The sequence below is a fragment of the Vicia villosa genome, linkage group LG5 (genome assembly GCF_029867415.1).
Source record: "Vicia villosa cultivar HV-30 ecotype Madison, WI linkage group LG5, Vvil1.0, whole genome shotgun sequence".
In the NCBI taxonomy this organism is placed as follows: domain Eukaryota; kingdom Viridiplantae; phylum Streptophyta; class Magnoliopsida; order Fabales; family Fabaceae; genus Vicia; species Vicia villosa.
Genome location: NC_081184.1, coordinates 146,909,408 through 146,928,572, shown reverse-complemented (window position 1 = coordinate 146,928,572; position 19,165 = coordinate 146,909,408). Strand labels below are relative to the sequence as shown.

The following is a 19,165-nucleotide window of genomic DNA, read 5'->3' as shown; positions in this document are numbered from 1 at the left end:
TCAGGACTACTGACTTACCAATAGAGAGTTAGCCATACTTTTAGGATTCCAGTATGACCTTCATGTTTATTCTGAATTACCCGATGGTGAAGACATGCAAGTTGAACTAGATCATTTTTGGGGTGAAATCACAGAGGATTTTCCACCTGATTATGAGATAATGAATTCGGACCTTATCCGTTTAGCCATCAGGTACTTCCAGATGGTTGCAGCTCCGAAATTCTTTGGGAAAGCAGAAAACGTTGATCTAGTTAGCAAAGAAGATTTATTTTTCATATTCAGTATTTTCCATTCTCATCCCATTAACTCTGCTACTTTCATACTGGCCAACTTAGATAAGGTCTCTAACCAGACAATATGAAACATTTATGTAGGCGGTACAATCACTCATATTGCTTTAGACTTCGGCCTACGCAACCAAGTAGCTCACCTAACTCCTATATGTGGCTACAACCTACTAGATCTAGACCACTGCCTAAATAGAGGTTTAGTGAGGCGAGAGGGACCTAATCAGTTCAAGTTACTAGAAAGGATTAGAGATGCTACATCTCTAGTATTCTGATAATATTGCTATTGTTAGGGTTCCATTGGTTGACAGTCTTTTGACTATTAGGTGTTTCTTAGGAATTTTGAGCTGACATATAGTCTTAAATAATAATTATATTTATGGGTTTAATATGGGGAGGGAATTTTTGGATCTGCCTAAGGATTTCTTGCATGGTAAATTTATTAGTCTTCTTTTTGAAGTATTTAGGATATCCGATGGGTGCGAACCATAGGAAGGAATGGACTTGAGATTCCTTGGTTAAGGTTATGTCTAACTTGCTTCTTGGAGGAAGGGATGACAACGGGTATGGTCGGGGGCGAGTTCCACACTACTTAAATCCGCACATGAAATCACTAGCTGAATTCGAACCCAAACCTAAAGGCTATCTGGATGGTAAAATAACACTCACGTCCACACCCGTTGTGTTCAGGTGTTTCCACCCGAACTCGTAACAAAACACATAAAATACAACACCAACATTGAAATTTTCCATCAATCCAAACGAATGAAAAAACACCGTAGAATTAAAATATATTTAGGGGCATAAAATACAACAACAACATTAAAATACAATTTAGAATTATATATATTTAAGAGCATTTATGTAATTTCAAGTCTAAGTGGGTGTGATTTTAGATTTTGAGTGCGGGTTTAATATAATAAAGCAAAAGGAGTACTTTGGCAAATTTGCCAAGTGTCACTCCCGTATGCAGTCTAACAATTTCTTTCAATTCTATTTATAGTAAAATTTATTACTTCTTTATTTATTTACTTTATTTTATTTATTTAATTATTTGATTATATTTACTTAATTATTTATATAACAAAAATTGTTTGAAACAGGTGAAGTTGTTATTACTATTTTCACTATTGGAAATCTCAACAATATCTTATCAATGATACTTTGTTTTTATTTTTCACATGAAATAAGTACTATTGGAAATCTCAACAATCCCTTATCAATGATACTTTGTTTTTATTTTTCACGTGAAATAAAGAGTGGTGGACCATTCGGATGATCAAACATCACTCATTCATTCTCACGTTTGGAATTTATTGGGCCAACTCATTCTGTTTTGATTCTCACGTTTGAAATTTATTGGGCCAACCATTAATCAATGCAAAGCTGTTCAAATTCACTCATTCCTCATGCTATAAAACCACACAGGGCCGGCCCAAGCCCTAGGCAAGCGAGGCTATCGCCTTAGGCCTCAAATTTTCGGGCCTTTTAATAGGTCTCAAATGCAGAAAAATTAGGCCTCAACTTCTATTTAATAAATAAACCTCTATATAATAAATAAGCGGTTCACAAAAAGTAGCAATAAACTTCTATATAATAAATAATTATATTTTGGCACACGAGTTCGAATCTTATTGTAGCCTTTAAAACAAATTTTATAATTATTTATACAATGATATTAATAAATAATAATAATAATAAAACTATAATAATAATATATAATAGTTTACATTTAATTAAATATTATTTTTAATATAATTTAAATCAAGTTTCGCCTTAGGCCTCAAGACGCGTTGGGCCGGCCCTGAAACCACACCTTCACTTCCTTGAAGTCATCTACCATTCTCATAACAAACCTCACTAATCCAAATCCGCTCAACCATTCACCATAAACCCTCTTTTTGTTGCATGAAACCTCACCACAACACCGCCAATCGCATTCGCACAACGATTGTAAAATCACAAAAACACCATCAAGAAGACGGAGAAATTAAAAAGACGTACCTAAATTTTTTTCTTTTTTTTCCTTCGATTTTGTTGTCTTATTTTAATTTTTGCATCTGCATCAAGCCATGTAATTGTAACAGTAAAATTTTATAATGGATTGGGGTTAGGGTTTTTGGTGGGTTGAGGTATTTTACTTATGTTTTGATTGTTAAATCGTAGAGAGAAAAAGGAAGAGAATCAGAGGAAACGGGCGCGCAGAGGATTTTTTTTATAATTGTTATAAAAGCAAAATAATTAATATTTATTTTATTATGTTCCAATTAATCTAATTTAACAATTATTTTATTAGAAATGGTCCATTATCAACTTAATGGTAATTATTACAAACCATTTTCAATGTATTTTTGGCATTCTATGAATTATGACAATATTTAAATATTAATGAATTGTTTTTTAAAATAAGTTTTTAAAATTAAAAGAATAATAATTAAAATAAGTGTAATATAACAAAAAGAAATTCTCTTTTTTCTTTTATCACATTTTCTTAATCCGTATGAGAAACTCAATTGCCACAAATAATTTAAAACGGATTGAATAATAAATAATTTTAATAATTAATTTTAATATTGAAGAAGCATATTAGTTATTTATTTAGTAAAATATTTTTCTATGATTTATTATTTACAATAAAAAATCATAAGATAATTTAATTTCAAATTTATATAACTTATTAAAAAAAGGTCTTAAAGTGTGATTTGTTACATTGTGATTTTAAATTTAAATTCCTGATTTTCAATTTTAATCCCATTAATAAGGAAACATTTAATAGAAAAAATGAATGGAGTTAAAAAACATCTATAATTTTTCACTTTTAAGAACAATAATGAACGACAAAATAGGAAAAGTTGGAATTTAGAATTTAGAGAGTCATAAAATAAAATAATATTTGACTATAAATTGAAATCAAATAGGTTATAATCAATATTTAGAGTTGATGTGAGAAAGTTTTTGGTATGGTAATAGAAGAAATAAACTTTTCTTTATGAACCATTTTTCGTGTAAAAGTCATATTTGCCCGGTCATATAAAAAAAAAGTTTAAGACAGTAATAATGATGAAGCCAATTTTATTTTTTAATTTTAATAGTAAATAATAGAATGAAAAACATAAAAATAAATCAATATAGATTAAAAACAAATAATGCACTTATTTAAGAAAATATATTATTAATTTTAACGCTAATGTTGTATTAAATTTCACAATAATAATTTTATAATTAGTATTAAACAAAATATATATACTGATTAATAGAATAAAAAATATATGATACAAAAATATCTCATTTTATTTAATATAAACTAAATAATTTTTTTTACGATTGTTATGATACACAAAAAAAGACTAAAAAGATATTAATAATTATTTTATTAGCCTAATTGAGAAAAATTTTAAACGAAAATTTAGCAGTTACATATAAAAAGATCTGAATTTAATTGTGTTACATTGCCTGATTAGCCCATAGATTTAATAAAATAAATATGATTGTAATAGTAAATTACTTTATTACCATTATTACATATTATTATTTATAATAAAATATAGTTAAAAAATCAAACTCAAAGAGAAAAGATTTAAAAAATAACATGAAGATTCTATGGTGCATGGGTCCTCTAGAATGGTAACATTTATAATAAAAGTTGATATAATATTTGTTTTAAGATAATATGATGTATAGAAATCACAACTTTCTTATGAAAAAAACAAATGGATAATTATATATTTTATTTATTTTATTATTTAATTATGTATTAAATATTTATAAGAAAGATGAATAAATGTAAATGTATAATATATGAATTTTATTTGTTATTGTAAATTCATACTATATGAATCTTACGTACCTTTGTAAAAAAACAATTCTTAATTTTAAAACTTGAGTCAATAAATAAAAATTATTTTTAATATTTGAAAAATTCTATTTCAAAAGTCAATATTTTTGGAAAATAAATGAATTATCAAATATTTTTTATTGAATGTTTAAAATGAGAGAAAATATTTTTATTATGTATAAAATTTTATTGAATCTTTTTATCCCGTGCCTCGCACGGAGACGATCCAAAGTCGTGAGTATACTAATCATTATATGGTTATTTTGAATTTTGTTATAGTCTTACTGACAAAATCAATCATACTAAATTTAAACCCGTGCCTCGCACGGATATACACACTAGTACTACTTAATAACGAAGGAAAGATATAGAATTTTTAGTATTGTTAATATAATAGAAACAATTTAAAAGACCTATTTTGTCAATTGAAAAAAAAAGAAATACGTTTTTTTAATATCTGTGTGAACATGTGAATTTCAATTTAATAATAGTCACTTTTGAATTTTATAGACTCTAAAAGCTCCACTATATTGCATATCTTATCTTCCATAAGTAGATAATACTTAATAGTACACTAGTTAAAGATAGTCTAGAGAAAAAGAATTATAATTAAATACATGAAGAAGAAGAAAGTAATATGGAAATTTGGTTTCTTAATAAGGCATTTTTTCCATTCTAGTATAGCTAAAGAGTCTATAAAAATGAATTAGAAAATTTCTCACCCCACCTCATAGCATTTAGGTGTACCACCGAAATAATAAAACTGTTCTCGTGCTTCTGTAGATGGATCTCTGGAAGTACATTTTTTTGTTTAAGTTTACTTTGCTCCGTAGATGCACCTACGGAAGCCTTCCATAGATCTATCTACGGAAACATTTGATGTTATAATTCGTGCCATACCCTTCCCCTTCCCATTCTTCAGTTTTCACTTACTCTCTCTCTCAAAAATCCTCCCAACCCAAAAATCAATCAACTCCCATCCGTTGCATTTTTTTTCTCGAGTTCGACCGACATTGTCAACATCAACAACCTACATATTTCATCAAGTTCAAATATCTATTTAATCGTTAAGTTTTCGGTATTTTGAGTTATTTTAGAGTAGTTGTGAAATTGAATTAGAATTCGATATTTAGGTGTATAATTGATTGGATAGGTTTAGAAATAGTGTTTATAGACAATGTAGGTAATGTTTTAGGTTTTAAATGTACGATCAAGGCACAAAAATGGTTTTCTGGTGATTGAACACTGGAAATTTGCGTTCTCTGATTTTAGTAGCATCCATAGATCCATTCCACCAAAATAGCAACTGCATAGAAACATATTCCTCCGAGTTGAACAAAAGCACAGTCACCAAAGACAGTGCAAGCATACTCTATAACGGGCCTTAGGTCTGCTTCCTCTGTGCTTTTAGCTACGCACCATGTCTATTGAACAAAAGCCAAAAGCAATATATTAACAGGTGAAGGTTAACATGGTGAACCACATTTATTGATTGATTTTATAATAAATAACTTTAATGGCAATGATTAATTATGAGTGACATATTATACCAGTCATATGTAACAAATAAATATTTACATTTATACTCTAACATATATTTCTAATATTTACCATATATATGTTTGCGCGTGCGCACTCGAACAAATGTTTCAGACTAAATACTTTAAAGGTTGTCATACTTCAAAATTTCTCCTTACTTTTTTATGTTTGCTTATTTGTTATTTATAGTAGATTGATGAAGAGGCGCTTTTATTTCCAAATTGAAGAAAAGAGCATTATTGAAGAATAATTCAATCATCAACTATTAATTTATATTTTATTTCTCTTGTAATCATGAAATCTAATTCATTGATTAATATACTTCAATGTGGTTAATACATCCACCTGGGTGTTCGTATTGACGGTATTAGATTTACCAATTCATTTATCTTCTTGAGAGCGAAGCCGGTAATAATATTTTAAATTTTATTATGGAATTCCTAGTGTGAATTGCAAGGAATTTTTTGTTTATGTTGTGTTGTTTTAATTCATGAAAATTGTTAGTTAGTATATTGTGAAACAGAAAATAAATGTTTGAATATCACGTCAAAGTTACTATAGCACTGCAAAATTACTACTTAGCAGAAAAATTTTGCATCTCACATAAAAATTACTACTAAAATAGAAAATTAGGAAAATTAGAAAAATGTCCCACTTCAACACGCTGAAGCTCGGTGCACAATTTGTATCTATGAGTTTGAGAATGAACAAACAATTTATAATTTGTCGTGCGGGCATGCATTCCATAAGCAATGCATGCTCGATTTTTTATTTAAATCTGTCCATAAGTGTCCGAATTGTAAGGCAGCAATTTGAAATATTTTACCGTTATTAATAAACATTTGTGGCAGAAAGATTATAATACGCACCAGTATATTTTAATGTTTTTATTATTTATATTATTTTTCATTGTGTAATAGGCCCATTAAAAATATTTATAATAAAGTGTTTGGTGTAACTTAAATAAAATATTTCTTTTATGTTCTCTCTTGCATTCTCACGGGCAGCTCATTCAAAGGTGCTATGAGCAATGATGGCTCACCTGAACTTCTTCATTATGAAATAAAATTCAATTTGTATATAAAATAACAAATTCAATTATCAGCATGTGAGCATAATTTGGAATAAAATTCAATCTACTATATGCAAACATAGATATTGACCAATCTGAGTAATATACCCTTTGCTAAAAAATTCTCTACACATAAAAAAGGGCAATTCCGTAACTAACAAAATAACATATAATTTTTTCAACTTTTCGCCAATTGTTGGTCTCTCATTGGTCGAATTTCATTCGTCCTCTTTCCCTCCATAACATACACTATTTCTCTCTCTGTACCCTCTCTTCTCTCTCTGTATCCTATTTCTCTGTACCGTTCCCCTTTTCCTCACTTGCGTTCTCTCTCTATCGTCTTCCTTTCTCTCTCTCTTTTCTCGAAACCCTAAAATCACAAAAAATAAACCCTAAACTTCTCTCTCTCTATTCTGATTCAGATCTAGAAACATGGAATACCGCATTAGTTAAGGTGAGGCTTGCGATTTTGTTTCATTCCTGCCTGCTATTTGAAAGCTTGAAGTTCTCTAGAAACATCAGATTTTATTTTCATTCTTAATCGACTCACTTCTCCCCGTTCTTTTGTGAGTTTAATTTCATGAATCTGAGTCTAATCTTATTAAATATTCCGTGTTTTTTATCAGATAGACCTTGGTGGTGGAAATTTATATACTAATAGTCAGGACTGGATTCATTATCGGATCTTTGCTATTTTTCTAAATCTAAACCAGCGTTGGTGTTGTTATTTGATGGAGCTATGACGGCTTTGTTGCATTATGACTCGAGGCATTTATAGCCTGAAGGATTCACAATGGCTTCAGGAAAATCTTACGGGTATGCATTCATATTTTTAACCTAAATTTATTTCATCAAAATACAATAATCAATTTTGTGAAGTTGTATGGTTTTATAACGTTTAAGAGATGAACCACTCTCTTGATTTCATGGAGTTATTTTGTGCAAGCATTGTATTTTGTTTACAACTCTGGTATTTTGTTTACTGCTTATGATGATTATCTTTTTACATATCTTTATACAATTTTATACATATCTTTTCACATTTGTCTGACCAGAATAGGCTATCTCAGTCAGGGGACGAAATTACTACTAAGGCAAAACTCTTCCTTTTCCCTATTGTCGGTTATATATCGAATACTCGTAACTCAGGGGACGATCTTTTACAAACGATTAACGAAATAAAGCGTTTTGTTTACCTTAAACGCTGAATTAGACAATTTCGCTTAGAATACAATATCTTAGAAATGGCTGCAAACAACAATCGTCCTCTCAAGGACTATGAGGTCCCATCACAAGAGGAGCCTCACACGATCATTTTTCCTTTTGCCATTGAGGAAAATAACTTCAAATTGAAAACCTCTCGGGTGCAAATGGTGCAACAAAACCAATTCTCTGGTAACCCCACAGAGGATCCTAACTTGCATCTATCGGTGTTTATACAATATGAAGACACATTAAAGAATAAAGGTGCTAACCCATAAGCCTTTGGACTTCGTCTTTTTCCATCTCCATAAGGGACAAAGCCAGATCCTGGTTACAATCCCTACCTTCAAGCTCCATTACTACATGAAACAAACTAAAGAAAGCTTTCCTCTCACGATATTTCCCTCCAAGCAAGACCGATATGCTAAAAAGCCAAGTAAATAGTTTTAGACACAAAGAAGGCGGGTCACTTTTGGAGGCTTGGGAGAGATATAAGGATATGATGAGACTCTGTCCACATCACGGTTTAGAACAATGGTTAATTATCCATAACTTTTACAATGGTATTTTATACAACACAAGACTAGCCATAGACGTTGCAGCTAAACGAGCATTGATGGACAAAAGCCTTTTAGGAAGCTTATGACACTACTAGAAAATTCGCTTTTAGTGACCGATTTAGTGACCAAAATATTTTGGTCACTGTAGTGACCGAATTAGCCACCGAAATATGATATTCATGAGCCAATTTTAATAGGTCACTAAATCGGTCACTAAAATACATCAGCCACCGATTTAGAGACCAAAATTTAGTGACAGAAATTTCAGTCAATGTAGTGACCGAATTAGCCACCAAAATTTGATATTCATGAGCAAATTTTAAGAGGTCACTAAATCGGTCACAAAAAATATTTTTTTATGCAATTTAATTTATATATATAAATTAGAGACCGAAATTTCGGTCACTAATATTTTTTGTTTTGTTTTTTTATTTTTAATCCTCTTTATTATATTATTATTTCCTTTCCATTTTTTTTAAAGATTTTAATTCTCTTTCAATTTTTAATTTTTAATAAAATTTTCATATTTTTTATTGTTTTAACATATAATATATTTGTAAAAAACTATATGTATATATGTTTAAATATAAAATATAACAATAGATGTAAAGTGATGTAGTGGTAAGTTCTTTTTAAAATATGTGGAGGTCATAAGTTCGACTCCTAGGTATCACAACTTTTGATTTTATTTTATGAAAGAGAACACTAAAATCAGTCACAAATTCGGTCTCTAGATTTTGGTCACTAAATTCGTCGCAAATGCTTAGCGACTAGCACTTTTTCAACCGAAAAATAATGGTCTCTAAATCAGTCGCTAAACGTTTTAGTGACCGATTTTAAAGCTTTTTCGGTCTCTAATTCGGTCACTAAAAGCGAATTTTCTAGTAGTGTGAGCTTATAGAAAATATGGCCCAAAACTACTATCAATGGGGAAGAGAGCGTACTTCTATAGAGAAGCCCCAACCTAAGGGAGGTATGCATGAAGTCAATGACATAAACACGTCAATGCCAAAATGGACGCCCTCACTCAAAAGATCGATAATTTAACCATAACTCCTGTGACTACTGTAGCTATTGTCACTCTAAACTGTGAAGTTTATGGAATTCTTAGACACGCCATTTTCAAATGTCACCTTTTGGCTGGAATCCAACCTGGCCAGTTAAACTATGCTCAATAAAATCCATATTCTAACACTTACAACCTTGGCTAGAAGAATCATCTGAATTTCTCCTAGAAAAACAAAACATTTTGTTTGCTCCTAGCTCACAACCAACCATACCTACAGGTTTTGAAAAAGGAGCCCCCTATTGCTCCTAATGCACCTATAAAGTCTAACATGAAGCTAATGATAGAAAAATTCATTGCATCCCAATCTCAATAAAACAAGGAGTTTTTGAGCCAAAACGTTCATACGAGTGAACATATCAAACAACTAATAAATAAGGTAGATGCTTTGGTCACCCACAACAAAATGCTTGAGACACAGATCTCACAAGTAGCTCAGCAACAAGCGGATGATACCGCTTCTTCTGGCACCTTTCCAACCAACCTCAACCCAATCCCATGGTCCATGCAAATGCTATCACACCGCAAAGAAAGATAATGTCAGATGAACCCAAAGATCCAAGAGTAAAGGGTAAACCTGAGGAGGTTACTGAAGAACATAAAGTAAAAAAACCAACAAACAAACAATGAATACATAGTCACCGCTAAAGGTTCTATTTGAGTGAGTCAACTAGGCCATTTACAGTAAACGGGCAGAGGCTCAAACTGAATGAGCCACCTGAGTATTTTCCCGAGGAACGAATTTTAAAAGCATGTTGAGCTAACAACGTAAACCATAGTACTGCGTGGAAGACAACTCACAAATTTCTCTTCTTTCCATTTTTACATATCCAAAATAGTTAAACGGCAAAAATTAAACCTTTTTCACCTGTACTAACTTAATTTATGTTTCATTTCAGGTCACGTACATTCTCGATAGCTAACTTTTCTCACTAACTAATTAGAGAATGCAGAATGTTGACAACATGAGGATCATTTTCAAGAGCGATGCCCAGAGAATACGCTACGATGTCTTAGCTGAAATGATCATCTTGCCTACCCGATATTCGGATTTCCCTTTCCTAGTAGCCTTAGGACTCAGAGATAGTGTCCGATATATGTTTAACCAGATCAGCAGGGATATATTCTCAGTTGCAAAGCACCCAACTTACCGAAACCTAACACTGGAGTTCCTAAGTTCATTTTGTTTCCAACCTCACATTGGATAATGATGAAGCATATGCTTAGCTACCTTTAGGATTTCCAGTCAGGACTACTGACTTACCAATAGAGAGTTAGCCATAATTTTAAGATTCCAGTATGACCTTCGTGTTTATTCTAAATTACCTAATGGTGAAGACATGCAAGTTGAACTATATCATTTTTGGGGTGAAATCACAGAGGATTTTCCACCTAATTATGAGATAATGAATTCGGACCTTATCCGTTTAGCCATTAGGTACTTCCAGATGGTTGCAGCTCCGAAATTCTTTAGGAAAGCAGAAAACGTTGATCTAGTTAGCAAAGAAGATTTATTTTTCATATTCAGTATTTTCCATTCTCATCCCATTAACTCTGCTACTTTCATACTGGCCAACTTAGATAAGGTCTCTAACCAGACAATATGAAACATTTATGTAGGCGGTACAATCACTCATATTGCTTTAGCCTTCGGCCTACGCAACCAAGTAGCTCACCTAACTCCTATATGTGGCTACAACCTACTAGATCTAGACCACTGCCTAAATAGAGGTTTAGTGAGGCGAGAGGGACCTAATCAGTTTAAGTTACTAGAAAGGATTAGAGATGCTACATCTCTAGTATTCTGATAATATTGCTATTGTTAGGGTTCCTTTGGTTGACATTCTTTTGACTATTAGGTGTTTCTTAGGACTTTTGAGCTGACATATAGTCTTAAATAATAATTATATTTATGGGTTTAATATAGGGAGGGAATTTTTGGATCTACCTAAGGATTTCTTGCATGGTAAATTTATGAGTCTTCTTTTTGAAGTATTTAGGATATCTAATGGGTGTGAACCGTAGGAAGGAAGGGACTTGAGATTCCTTGGTTAAGGTTGTGTCTAAGAGACTTGCTTATTAGAGGTAGGGATGACAACGGGTAGGGTCGGGGGCAGGTTTCACACTATCCAAATCCGCACATGAAATCACCACCCGAATTCGAACCCAAACCTAAAGGCTACTTGGATGGAAAAATAACACTCACGCCCACACCCGTTGGATTCGGGTTTTTCCACCCGAACCCGCAACAAAACTCATAAAATACAACACCAACATTGAAATTTTCCATCAATCCAAACGACTGAAAAAACACCGTAGAATTAAAATATATTTAGGGGCATACAATACAATAGCAACATTAAAATACAGCGTAGAATTATATATATATAGGGGAATTTATGTAATTTCAAGTCTAAGCGGGTGTGATTTTAGATTTTGGGTCATGTAATTCTTGAACCCCAGGCTACACAGCTCAATTGGTAGTGGGAACGGATTGAACATGTACTTGAACCCCAGGGTACATGGTTCGATATCCACTAAAGACAAAAACTTTACTAAAGAGGGGGTAAAGAAGATCTTGAGGTAGCAGCGTCGGGATTGCCTTCCGACGGGCCCGGGCTGTTACAAGTGTCGTCGCTCTAATGCTTAACACTAGAGGGGGGATGAACGCTATTTGTTTTTGTTGTCGGATTTTATATGATTGTTGAAGTATTTTAAATATTAATGTTGACTATTTTTCGAACTAAGTTGCTATGATGGCTTTTATTTGAGTATTGAATAATTTTCTCTGCGTAATGAAAGATGTTTTTGAAGACTATATTATTTTGATTGGTTCATCCGACTTATTGTGTTATGCATCTGTTAATAATTACGAGCAAATATTTGTATTGTGAAACAATGTGACATCTTGGTTCGTGTTAAACGGAATTTTATTACTTTGATTTTATTAATATTTGATGGGGTAAGTTGGGGTGTTACATTATTGGTATCAGAGTAGGTCGATTCGTCTAACCAAGTTGTCGAGTTAGTGGAGTAGTGTGATAGTTGAACACTGTCAATGTGTTGTTTCCTAGTACACGACAAGTGTGTGAAACACTATCGGTGCTTTCATGATGTTCTAATTAGTTGTTGTAGGAGTGTGATTGAAACAAGTTAGGAAGAAGCTCATGCCTCTCTAATATGGTTCAGGTATGAACAGTTGGTTCAATATTTTGCAAGTAGCAAAAGTGGAAATGCTGATGAGATTGTGCTATTTCCTGAATTCGGAGGAAGTACGGATTCATGATTTATGTTTGACGGTCAAGTCAAAGTATATTTGAGAAGGAATAATCGAGTACTTGTGTTGTTCGCATATTTAGGAGTGGAGGGAGATGTTATGGCTAAGGGTGTGCCCGTTGTGTGTGAGTTCAATTGTCTTTCCGGGAATAATTGTGACTTATCGTTAGAGCGAGATGTTGGATTAATTTGACATTATCCTTGGGGTGAGTTGTTTGGAGTTAAGCCAAGTGAGATTACGAGTTGTTTTGATGAGTTGATGCTGATTCTTATGCAGTAAGATAATTGTTAAGCAAGTAGGATAGCTCTTAGAAGATGAAGCTTAGAGGGTTGCAATGTTTTCAGCACTACATGTTGATCGTAAAGTTGTCAGTGTTGAGTTACCATTGTGTGTAATGTAGATGTTTTAAATGATGATAGAAGGATGAATTGTTATGGGTTTTGTTGTTGGAATCCTATAAGTAATTGTCAAATGCGGTTGATGTTGCTAGGTGTTTGTGAATCGAGAGTCAGAGTCAGATTTCGAAGATATGAGTAGTTTTGTGAGGGACTGGAGTCCCAGTGTTTTGAAGATGGAACTTTTGGCGAATTATTGTGTCTCTTGAGTTATAAGAAGAACGAGGTTTTGGAAATGTATTAGATATCATGTTTTATGGTTCCAAATCATTACTATAAGTTAGGAATGAATGAATAAGTGATTATTTCATGAAAATAACTTGATTGGTTGGATTTTAGTGAAGAACTGGTATGAACCAGAGAGTGAGTTGTTCGCAGGAATTTTTCTAGTTTTTGAGGAATCTAAAAAAATTCATAACTTTTGACTCTGGTGTCTGTTTGATGCACCGTTTGAATCTGGGGAAAGCTCATACAATGTTCCTTTCAATAAAAATGGTTCCGGTGTTTGGGAATCGACTTAATTGGTACGTGGTGATGTTTTCTTAGAGGCTTAGGTTATGGATTGAGGGGACGAGAAGCTTTTGGGCTTAATCGATCATTGTCGCGGTTTATTTGGGACGAGGTCAAGTATGAAATGTTGTTGATGAACGGATTGAAGGAATGAGATGGTTAGTATTAGGAAGGTGTGAAGGTATTGGAGGAAGCACATGGGAATGTAGCATATGCCGATTATTAATGATTAGAACGATGATAACTTTTGAGAAAAGGAGAGGTAATGGTATTATTAAGATTGCAATTGGAATGAGGTACAGATGTGAAACACATGGATCCTCGATGTTATGGGACTTATAGGAAAATCAAGAATTTAGGGATGTTGTTAAAGTCTTCTACAAGAATAAAGGTTTCAATTGGAATGGAGTGAATTGTAATGTATTTGGTATGTCGTCATTTCTTGAGTTAGATGATACTTAACTTTTGCGTGAATAAGTGAATTGTAAGATTTTAAAACTGGTGTAAATTTGTCCGACATTTTTCTCTTTAAATTTACTGGTTTTTCTAGTATACAATGTCTCAGACATCATGTATAACATATGTTCCTAAGCAAGGCCGGCCCAATTAGCCCCGAGACCCGTTATAATTTTATTAATGGGCCCAAATTTTTTAAAAATATATATAATTATAATAATTATAAATGGCATAAAAAATATAATTATGTATTAATAAAAAATAAATAATTATATTTATTTTAATTTTTAATTATTTTTCATTCTTTATGTATTAGATTTTTATCATAGTATTTTTTTTCATTTTGATTGAATTTTTATATAGTAGTTTTATATCTATTAATACTAGTAGAAAAACATTATACTTTCCAAAATTTAGGACCTTCCAAAATTTAAGATCCTATGCTGTAAAATTTGTTGCTCTTGAACATGACCGAATTTATTTATATATTTTGATTTGAATAAAAAGTAAGTTAATTTGAATCTTCCTCTATTCTTTTTGTAATATTATACAGTTGAGTAATAAATCTCCTAGGAAATAAATACTATGCATATTTTAATTTTTTATGTTTAAAAGTTTTATTTTAATTGTTAAATATAAGATTCCATATTGGTATATAAATAACAGAGCCTTTATTATAATTATTTCAGTCTTACTAGTCTTTTGAATAGAATAAATTAATAGCGACAACCTCAACTAAAAATTAAGGGGCCTTTAGGATTTGGGGGTCCTGTGCAATAGGTCTTGTTGCACCTGTACAGGGCCGACACTGTTCCTAAAATATGTCATCTATCATAAATCAATTATATACGTTGTCCCGAACATCTAGTCCAATATATATATATATATATATATATATATATATATATATATATATATATATATATATATATATATATATATATATATATATATATATATATATATATATATATATATATATATATATAAAAGCGCAGTCTATGAATGTTTCAAACCAATAAAATTATTGCCAAAAAAAGTTTAAAAAAAAAGCAAGTTCACAAATTTTTGCGGTATCGATCCGGAAAATCGGGAACACTCTTTCTTGAATTGTAAAGTGGTGGAGGTGGTTTGGAGGGATATTTCGGGTTGGATTGGGAAGCCTTGGACGGTAAGGGAAGAAGAGTGCAAAATGTGTTTCATGGATTGGTATGTTTTTTGTAAAAAGAAAAAAGTTAAAGAGGGTAAATTAGGAGTAGTGTGGTTAGCTACATTGTGGATTCTTTGGATTAGTAGGAATGAGTTTTGTTTCCGCAATGAAGGTTGAGATGTGAATAATACGTTGTGGAAGATTAAATCTTTGATTTGGAAGTGGTCGTTTATTGGAGAAATTACCCACCCCATTTGTAGCTTTTACGAGTTTAACAAGGATCCGTTGTTATTCCTATCGTAATTCTAAATGGTTAGTAATTTCTTTTTGGCGGGTCTTTCCCGTTTATGTGTAATCAGATATTGAGAACATTTAGTTCTCCGTTTTATTGAAATCTTGCTTACACAAAAAAAAATGAAAAAAATCCCAGCATAAATTCATACTATACCAATCAATCAATCAAAAACAGAATTGGATGCAAATGCATCATTTTTTCTCAATAATTGTTCTTATCTTATCTCGAATACTCTAATAGGTATATCTTCCAATATTTATATATTTATCCTTTATTTATATAAGATTCTCCTTAATTTAACTTTTTACATGTATAAATGGTAAGTTCACTTAACAGCAAAACAAACAAACAAACAAACACAAAGCATTCAATACAAGAAGAGATAATACTACATAAACTTTTCACATCATGGCTGGTTTATGGAGGAACAATTTCTGCCAATGGAGCAACGATGGTGGAAACAATGGAACCATTGACGCCTTTAACAACCAGGGTGGTCATCAAGATTTTGGTGAGGCTGAATTCAAAACGGGTGCACAAATTACCAATGGAGGTTACACTAATTATCATAACAACGGTACAAAACATGCATTCAACAACTCATATGGAGGAACTCAAAATTTTGGAAAGGCCCAGTTTAACACTGGTGCTAGGATTGGAAACTAAACTCCTTTGCACGTTTGAGGAGCTTCATGAGAGCTTCAGATACACATATACAGATATGTATAAACAAATAACAATAAAATAAATTGTGTGTGGGTGTACCATATGGTGTATCTGTATACTAGGGAAAAGAACATAATGTAATAATATTTAAAATTATGTTGAAGTATGACACAAATGATATAGTGACATTAAATTAAACAAATAAGGTACATGCTATTGAGCAATATGATTGTATATAAATGTTAGTAGTATCTTATGTTGAAATGATCAGTTATTTACAAAATAATAATTTAATTAAGAACATTTTTTAACAAATAAATTCAATGTTTTTTTTTTTATAAGCAACAATATATTCAATTCCGAGTATTAGGGGTACTCGAACACGAATACAAACAACCCCAACAATTCAACTATACATAGATGTTACAAAAAATTCAAACGATATTTACTCCATTCGTAAAAGTTACAAGGTAACCGATTGACATCTATTTGAAGCCACCACCACGAATGCATTTTGATCTTAAAAAATCAGCCCATCAACTTCTACCACTTCCTCCTTGAAAACGATACCGTTGCGAGAGTTCTAAATACACCACATTGTTGTTAGACAAATAACACATTGTCTATACCGCGACGTCTTGTGCACCATTAAGTTATGGAATTTAAGAAAGAAGCTACAGCAAGTCCCACCTAAATTGATCTCTATATCAACCTCCAAATAACACATTGTCTATACCGCGACGTCTTGTGCACCATTATTACAGAAAATTTCTTTGCCAACCTCCCTACCTTCTAGTCCACCTCTGGTGAAAACCCGATACTACCCCTGACTTCGGAAATGCACTTTCGAAATGCAAGAAAAAGGTGTTTTCGGAGATGCATCTCCGAAAGTGCCTTTTTTTTTTGAAAAAATTGTTTTATTTCGGAAGTTCATTTCCGAAAACAACATTTCGGAAGTTCACTTCCGAAATACTGCGATTTCTACAGATTTATCAAAACACTCCCCCTCCCCCATTCATTTACCCTAACTCAAATCAAAAACAACCAAAGACGAAAATATGTGCAAACAGAATTCCAAGGCTGCATCAAGGCTCCAATCACATTGCTAAACAACATTCAAAAGCCCTAAAATCACTCAATTTGTAAGTTTTGAATTTGTTAGATTCATTATTCAAATGCATGTTATTTAGGGTTTTAATTGCATAAATGATATATGGACTGGTTGTTAGTAGTATTTAGGTTGTTTAGAAGCTTTTTGAATTGGTTTTATTTTTGATTTTCGGGTCTGCCATGGAAGTTGCAGAAAACTCCATCGCAGGGGTGTTTCGGAAGTTCATTTCCGAAAACACCTCCATCCCAGTTTTCGGAAATGAACTTCCGAATTGTATCAGAAGTTCAAATTTTTTAGTTTTTTATTTTGTCTCGCATATTAATCGATTTCAATTGTTTACAGGAACATGTCAGGCAACCAACCAGCACGCATCAGACAGGGTAGGGAGACCCAGACTGCGTCGGCTAGACGCGAGCGGGCGGCGGCGCAGCTGGCGTCGACACAGGGACGGGGGCGGGGCCGGGGACGCCGTGTGCGAGTATCCGAGGACGTGGGAGAGGGTAAATCTGGTTCAGGATCTAGGAGTCGGCTGGCCCGGGCATCTTCTTCCCGCCAGCGAGAGGAGGAGGAGGAGGAGGAGGAGGTGGCGGCAGTGACTTACCACGAGCCGGAGGGGGTACCGGATGTTGATCCTCCAGCCGGGGAGGATGATGAGCAGGAGGACGGCTATCCGGGAGGGCCCTTTGATACTTCCGTGCTGATTCACTACCACGATCACGTCGCTCGGCGGATCTGGGAGGGAGAGGTATTTCTTTTAATTTAACCGTTTATTTGTCACCATTTTTTATAATTTAACCGTTTATTTGTCGCTTATTTAATATATGTCGCTTATTTAATATATGCCGCTTATTTGTTTTTTTTTGTAACAGGAGAGAGAGCCGCTGAAAATGGTGAACCACGCCCACAAGATTTTCAGTCTGTTTAAACCAGCAGCTGAGTGGTTTAACGACCATGTGCGAGGTTCAGGGCTCAGCGGGCTTTGCATGACGGGGTACACCACCATCAGCACCGGCATGCAGGGGGCATTTGTGGAGCGCTGGCACAAGGAGACGTCCTCTTTCCACTTGCCGGTTGGGGAGATGACGATCACCTTGCATGACGTGCAGTGTCTTCTCCACCTGCCGATTAGGGGGCCGCTGTTGCACCACTCCAAGATCCAGAGGGTCGAGGCCATTGAGTGGATGACGCTCTATTTGGGCATGGAGCACGAGGTTGCTCACTTTGAGTGCGTCACGACTTCTGGGCCTCATGTCCGGTTCACCACACTGAGCACTTATTTTGAGCACCATCTGGACGCGGCTGCCGAGGCTGAGGGTGAGGGTGACGAGATGTTCACACACTATCACCGCGGCTGCGCTCTCCGGTGCTGGTACATGCATGTGGTAGGCGCTGCATGCTTTGTGGACAAGAGTGTCAGGTACGTCGACGTGACCTACCTCCGCTACTTCATGGACCTGGATACCGTTCACCAGTGGAACTGGGGGGCAGCTACTCTGGCATACCTCTACCAGAAGCTGAATGAGGCCTCCAACTGGAGGACGAGGCAGTTGGTCGGATCCTGCACACTACTTACGGTACGTTTAATTTTAACACATTATCGTATTTATTTATTTATTTATTTATGTTTCGTATTTATTTTTAATACATTATCGTGTTTGTGTTTCAGAGCTGGATCATCTCCTACTTCTCCCGCATCCACGGCTTCCACATCGATCCTGCGTACGTGGACGCCATGCCCAGGGC

General features: G+C 33.6%; 1 non-coding gene across 1 annotated transcript; it reads right to left on the bottom strand.

Annotated features, from left to right (window-relative positions):
- Nucleotides 1-8,357: 8,357 nt before the first annotated feature.
- On the bottom strand, nt 8,358-8,464 carry LOC131608417 (small nucleolar RNA R71). The gene has a single exon (XR_009285679.1). It is a non-coding gene; the product is annotated as a small nucleolar RNA R71 (small nucleolar RNA).
- Nucleotides 8,465-19,165: the final 10,701 nt, after the last annotated feature.